Genomic DNA, 7,830 nt, shown 5'->3' on the forward strand with positions numbered 1-7,830 from the left:
AATTGCTTCCTTCGATGGTTCTCTTGCTATGATGTACTCTGATTCACATGTAGAATCAACCACTGTCTCTTGCTTGGAACTTTCCCAAGTAACTGCTCCTCTATTTAAGGTAAACACTGAGCCAAATTAAGAACGAAAGTTGTTTATGTCTGTTTGAAAGCTGGCGTCACTATACTCAATCACTCTCAATGAATCACTTCCACCAAGTACTAGGACACAGTCCTTAGTCCTTCGCAGATACTTGAGAATATTCTTAACTGCTATCCAATGAGCTTTACATGGATTTCCCTGATAATGACCGACCATGCTCAAAGAAAAGGACACATCAGGGCGAGTACATGTCATAGAATACACGATAGATCCAACGACAGAAGCGTATGAAATTCTACTCATTTATGCTATCTCTGCATCAGTACTAGGACTCTAAGTTTTATTCAGCTTGGTATTACTCTGGATGGGCAGCTCTCATTTCTTGGAATTTTCCATACTAAAACGTTTTAGCACCTTTTCCAAATATGTACTTTGACTAAGTTCAATTAGTCTTTTACTCATGTCTCTTATAATTCTTATCCCCAAAATATAAGCAACCTCTCTTAGATCCTTCATAGCAAAACACTTTCCAAGCCAGGACTTAACTTCTTGCAAAGTTGGAATGTCGTTTCATATAAGAAGCATGTTATCAACATATAATTCTAGGAATGTTACCATAATCCAAGTAGCTTGGACATATACACATGACTCATCTTTATTTCTAGAGAAACCAATCTCTTTGACCTTCTCGTCGAAACAAAGATTCCATCTACAAGAAGCTTGTCTCAATCTATAGACAGATTTTTCAAGCTTGCACACTCTATTCAAAAATTTTGCATCAACAAACCCTCTGGCTGACTCATGTAAGCATCCCAAGCTAACTTCCCATTAAGGAAAGTGGTTTTGACATCTATCTTCCAAATTTCATAGTCATGAAAGACAGCTATGACTAGCATGATCCTGATAGATTTTATCGTAGCCACTGGTGAAAAGGTCTCATTATAGTTAACCCTTGGGGTTTGAGTAAATCCCTTTGCAACCAGTCGTTCTTTGAATGTGTGCACATTACCATCCATGTCGGTCTTCTTCTTGAAGATCCTTTTGCAACCAACTGTCTTTCGACCAGGTTGTTGATCAACCAAATTCCAAACTTGGTTGTCATACATGGACTTGATCTCGCTGTACATTGCCTCTTTCCATTTGGTTGCCTCAGAGCCTGTCATTTCTTCCTTGTAGTTAGCAGGTTCATCCAAATTTACCAGTGTACTATCACTGATAAACGTATCACCATCTGTAGTTATATGGAAACCATAGAACTGAGGTGGCATGCTAACTCTACTGGAACGCCTAAGAGGTAATGAATTGTCAACTGGTTTAACTAGAATCTCTTCCTCTGGTTGAAACCTAGCGCCTTCAAAGGTTCCTTCATTGTTTGATTCTTGAATCTCTTCAAGGTCAATGGTACTTCCACTATTCTCTTTGCATATGATCTCTCTCTCTCCCCCTCTCTCTCTCTCTCTCTTGCGAAAGATTCCTCTTAGTGCTACAAAGACCATATTCTCACTAGGTCTGTAGAAAAAATATCCAAAGGACTTCTGTGGGTAGCCCGATGAAAATACATCTCTCAGTACGAGGTTCAAGCTTTTCGCGAGTCTCTCGTCTAATGAAAGCTTCACAACCCCAAACCTTGATATGTGCTAACGAGGGAACCTTCCCTGTCCACATCTTGTGAGGTGTTTTGGCAACCTTCTTAGTTGGGACAAGATCAAGAATATGAGCGGAAGTCTCTAAGGCATACCCGTAGAACAAAATTGGAATAGAAACTCGACTCATCATGGAACGAACCTTGTCCAACAAGGTTCGATTGTGCCTCTCAACCACACCATTAAGTTGTGGTGTCCTAGGAGGGTTCAGTTGTGAAACTATTCCATATTCCTTGAGGTAGTCGTGGAACTCGATACTAATATACTCTCCACCTATATCTAATCGGAGCATGTTTATCTTCCTACCCAATTGATTCTCAACTTCATGTTTAAACTCTTCGAACTTTTCAAAGGTTTTTGATTTATGTTTGATTAAGTAATTATAGCCATATCTACTATAATCATCTGTAAATGTTACATGAAATCGATTTGCATCCCTTGTGGTGGATCTGAAGGGCCTACACACATCTGTGTGTATGAGGTCCAACAAACTTTCACCTCTTTCACAAGATCTAGTGAAAGGTGATTTTATCATTGTACCCAAAAGACAATATTCACATGCATCATCTGACCTAAGGTCAAATGATTCCAACACTCCATCCTTTTGGAGTTGGGCGATACATTTCTTGTTGACGTGTCCAAGACGACAATGCCACAAGCATGCTTTGTCTACACCATTAGACGAATCAATTTGAAATAAACTATTCCTTAAATTGTCTACAGATGTCACAATTTCATTCACATCATCACAAGGTAAAGATTCAAAATAAAAACACCATTTTTATAGTCAGAAATAGAACCATTCAAATCATTAAATGAATATCTAAATCCTTGTCTGAACAATGCATGAAAAGAGATAATGTTTCTTGTCATTTCTGATGAGTAGAAACGATTTATTAAATCTAAAGTAACCCCATTAATAAGCACTAGACTATAAACTCTAATCTTGGTAATAGGTGAGGATCGCCTATTCCCCATGATCAAGTTTATTATATCGTGCTCCACCTCCTCACTTCTTCTTAGCCCCTGTAATTCAGAACAAATGTGAAATCCACATCCTGTATCAAGGACCCAAGAACGAGAAGATGATGAGTTATTAGATGAAATAGTGTATATACTTGCAGAAGTTGGATTCACCTTGCCATCTTTGATATCTTGTAGATATTTTGGGCAACATCATTTCCAATGCCCCTTGTCATTGCAGTAGAAGCATATAGTCTCTTTGGGATCAGAAGAGGGTGTGTGAATAGAACTGGACTTTCCTTTAGGGCCACTACTAGATGACCCTGCATGAGAATTTCCCTTCCAGTTTTGCTTGGGAGGACTTTTCCTCTTTTTACCCTTTCCTTGACCAATGGCCAAAACGGGAGCACTAGCAAGAGTGGATGCAATACTCTTTCCCTTCATACCTACTTCAGCTATCTGCAAAAGGGTGTGTAATTGAGCCAAGTTGGTCTCACTGTTGTTCAAATGATAGGTCAAGATGAACTGATCATAATAAATTGGTAAGGAGTTCAAGACTATGTCAATAGCCAACTCCTCATCAAAGTGTACATTAAGCCTAACAAGGTGCTCCATGTAATGTTGCATTCTCTGCACGTGGCCACATACATATTCTCCCTCTTTCATTTTGCACGCCATGAGGAAATTTACCACCTTGTATTTTTCTTGACGATCACGCTTATGGTACTTCTCCACAAGGTCCTTGTTCATCTCATACGACCAGTAATCCTTATAGAATCTCTGCAACTCAGGGGTCATCATGGCGACTATGATGCAAGCAACTTTTGTTGCATCATTGTAGTGCCTCTTGTAGGCGGCTAATTCTTCAAGAGTGGCCTTCTATTCGTCATTCTTAGTTATTTCTTTCTCAAGGACATATTCCTTGTCCTTGAAACAAAGGGCCATTTTGATGTTGTGCATCCGGTCGTTGTAATTAGTTCCATCCAGTGTCACCTTTGAGTAGATGTTGAACAACGAGAAGTTTTGATTGGAGGAGGAGGAACCAGAAGCATCGTTTGGAGTAGACATCTGTAAAAAGGAAGGTACTTTTAGTTAGATAAGAATAATCGTTAATATAGTAACCCAAAAATGAAATATTAAGGCTAGGATCTAACTATATAATTCAGAACTTAGAAAAGGAATGTCGTAATCTAATTGTAAATTTTATAAAGGTAGGTAATTGATTATTTACCAATTCCACCAATAGAAAACGAAATTTAAAAAGGAAATTAAGTTTTGATGAAATTCCTAGATCTTTTGAGATTCATTTAAACTATTCAATGACATGTTTAATCTCAGATTATGCTCTTCTATTTGTGACTGGGATATCGAGGATCAGAAACAAGATGTGAATAATCATGGAAATGTGCTTAGTAACCTCATTATCATTTATCATCTCAATTGATGTGCTGGTAAACCACACATGCTCCATCAACAATGATAATTTATGAGATACCCATTACAACTCTTTAATAGTCCCTATTAGTGTGATGGTTAACCACACACGCTCCACTAACGACTTATAAAGTGTAATGTGCAATTTCATGGGTTAGCATACAAATTGACATTTTTCCTTAAGTAACTAGATTTTAGGGTTTTAATAAAAGGTTCTAGTGCGTTTTAATATCATTATAATTTTAATGAGAATTAATTGTCCTATAAAACCCGTTCGGCTAAGGACCCTCCACTAATCAAGGAAGCGGTGGGTGAGAGTGGACACCCATTCAACTACCATTTAATGGGCAGTTTCCTTATACCCCCTTATAGATTAGCTTTGTGAATGAGGCGTACTAGCGGTTCGACAGACTTAGTCTTATACATATAGTAATTGTTAAACTTTCAATTTTACATATAGTATAAGGTGTATTTTAAACTATAACGCCTAGATCCTGGTATGTATTTAAAAGCATAATTTGTTCAAAATCATAGGGTAACTCGACGAGTTGGTAGCCCTAAAATCACCGAGTAGAGACTGCTTGGACCGCGGGTTTTGAGAAACCTACTCCACGAGTTGAAGGACTTAACTCGATGAGTAGACTTTCAGAAATAAAACCCTAATTTTCAGGATTAAGCACCCTATTTAAAGAAATTAATGCCTCATCTCAGCCACCCTCATCGTCCCCTCAGTCTAAAGAAAACCCTAATTTGTGCCTTGCCATCATTTTGATTGTGTGAGAGTTTTAAGAGTGCATTCTTGGTGCTTATTTGAAGGAGCTTGAAGAGAATGGTGCATAGCTGAAGGAAGAGGCTGTAGGTCCGGTGATTACTCTGTTGTGTCATCCATTTTGAGGTATAAAGTCAATACCTTGACTTTATGTTGCTTAGATCTTCATCTATGGAAGTACTTTGTCATTCTTGGTCCATATTGAGGTCATTTTGGGATTTGGGCATGTCATGAAGCTATGGCTTCAGATCTAGGCATCTTAGGGCCTTTAGAGACTTAAAGTTGCCAACTTTATCAAGTCTTGGCCCTCCTTCATGATCCAAGTCCCTTGAATAGCTTGATTTGAGTGTTTTTAGCCCCTTGATGCCATGCATGGATGTAAAGTTAGCAACTTTACATAGTATCTTAACCCTAGGGGACCATATCTATAGTTTGAGGCATTAGTTTCGTTTGGGAAATGACTGAATGATTTAAGACTCGAAGAACTCGACGAGTTGCCTAGTCAACTCGACGAGTTGAGTCAGATTTGCCTGTTTTCTGGATACTGAGTGAACTCGGCGAGTTGATGAGATAACTCGGCGAGTTGGTTAGGGTTTTTCCCGATTTTATGAACACTGAAGAACTCGACGAGTTCAAGGATGGACTCGAAGAGTTCAGCGGATGTGTCCCAATTCTGTGATAGGGAAGAACTCGACGAGTTGAATCGCGAAATCATGATTATGTGATTTATAGAAACTCTCCGAGTTGGAGATTAACTCGACTAGTTGAGTCAACATGGGGAGTTGACTTTGACCTTAGCGTTGACTTTGACTTTGACTTGGACTTTGACCAAAGTTGACCTTTAAAGGGAACTGAGTATGGAATGGTTATTATGTTTAGGGGTTTTGAGTAGAGCCAGTCGCAGAGCAGAGACGTTCAGTTTTCCATCCAACATTTGAGGTGAGTTTCCTCCTGGATTGAAGGGGTCTAAGGCACCAATGCCGGCCCGTGTAGTTTATATGTTCTGGATAGGAACACGGAGTGTGGGCGGGGCCCATATCTCATTTCTATTTAAGTATAGTTATCAGTTGGATTGTTAGATTGTTATACTTGTTGTCTGTGTGATACGTGTATGTGTTTTGATAGGAACGTGAGTGTGGGCGGGGCTCGTATCTCCCGATTAGCTGAGTATGGACGGGGACCGTATCTCACAGAGTGTGGGTGGGGCCCGTATCTCTTAGTTAGCTGAGTGTGGGCGGGGCCCATATCTCACCGAGAGTGGGCGGGGCCCGTATCTCCTATGTGCATGATATGTGTGGTATGTGGTAGTTTAGGGAGACTCACTATGCTTTGTGCTTATAGTTTTCAGTTTTGGTTTGAGGTACTTCCGGTAGCAAAGGGAAGAGCTCGGGATGACTGCATTACACACACCATGATGTTTGCCCGGGATATTACTCTGATATTTGACATGTGTATTGATATGATACTCTGATTTATTATATTTTGGGTATACTTTGACTTATATTGACTGGATGTTTGATAACAATGGTTTTATTTAATAATTAAAAATGAAATTTTTGCGTTCTGGATTTCGAATGTTACAAGTTGGTATTAGAGCCTTGGTTTGAGGGATTCGGGAACACTCTCGGGTGTGTCTGAACTCAAACTGAAGACTTGGTATGAAAAATTTCAAAGAAAATCACTTTTATTAAAAAGAATTTGAAAAGAGAAAAAGGTGTGGTGCATGCAATCAGCCGAGCTCAAGTAAGTTCTCCCAAATTACCCGTACATGTTTATGTTATGATATGAATTGTGAATAGGTAAAATACATGCTAGATTAGGGCTAAGGATCTAGGAAGGATGCCTTATGTTCCTACTATAAGTGCTTATTGAATTGCATGCTAGAACTGATTAGTCAGTGATATGATGGCCTGATTTGGATATGCCTGTTTTTGGTTACTCAATGCTCGTGTGCTGCTTGCTTTGTGATTTTAGGAGTCCTAGTTACCTTTAACTAACTAGTAAACGAATACGCTAAGTTGCATATTACAAGGACTAAATAATTTTAAAAGGTTAGGTTTAGCCCTATTTCGCAGCTCTTGTTTAAGTCCAACCGTTGTAGGGAGAGACCTCTCATTCGAAGAACTATCTGGTCTTAGTAATATGCAATGGTATTCGCGAGCTAGTTAGGGAAGGGTAGCAGGGACTTCTTATGCAGCTGATGGCAGAGAGTGAGATTGGTAATTACCCTATGGCAAGCCTAGGATGAGATTAGCACGAGAGCAGCGGTAGTGAGAAGGGACTTGGTGAAGTCAAGGAAAGCCTTGAGGAAAGTACAGATAAATGTGGAAGGTAGTATGTGCCCGTACTACTGAAAGCATAGGATCCGTAATCGAGTCAAGGAGGGCCAAGATAAAACCATGGAACTTGTAGTGTGTGTGATCCCTCGATATATGATGAGTATTATGATGATTGTTGTGGTATATTTTTCAGAATGGTGACGCTACGCACTAGACCAGTTGGTAGTTCAGGTGCCGGTGAGGGATCAGGCTCGGGCTCTAGAGTCGGGCAGCTTGAGGATCAGATGTGGGAGTTCATATTATCTGAGATTATGAACAATATCATTGACCAGACTCCTGTGATCTTCGGTACGGTCAAGGAGGGCATCCTGGAGGTTCTTGACGAGAGACTGAGTGCATTCCGCACCGAGATGGCGGCCATGATGGGTGCGCACACATTGACATTCAGGGAGTTCCGAGCTTGTGGAGCTCCAGACTATCATGGGGCTAGGGACCCCATTGCTAGCAGCAGGTGGTTGGCGGATGTTTCCAACCGCTTCCGTACCAGCCGCTGTCCTGAGGGGGACAAGGTTCGACTTGCTTCCTGTCTCCTGAAGGACAGGGCACGTGATTGGTGGGAGGAGGTTGTTCATTCTATCGAGGATGACACAAT

Source organism: Lactuca virosa, chromosome 4 (genome assembly GCF_052849685.1).
Source record: "Lactuca virosa cultivar CGN04683 chromosome 4, Lactuca_virosa_CGN04683_v6, whole genome shotgun sequence".
NCBI classification, from domain to species: Eukaryota; Viridiplantae; Streptophyta; class Magnoliopsida; order Asterales; family Asteraceae; genus Lactuca; species Lactuca virosa.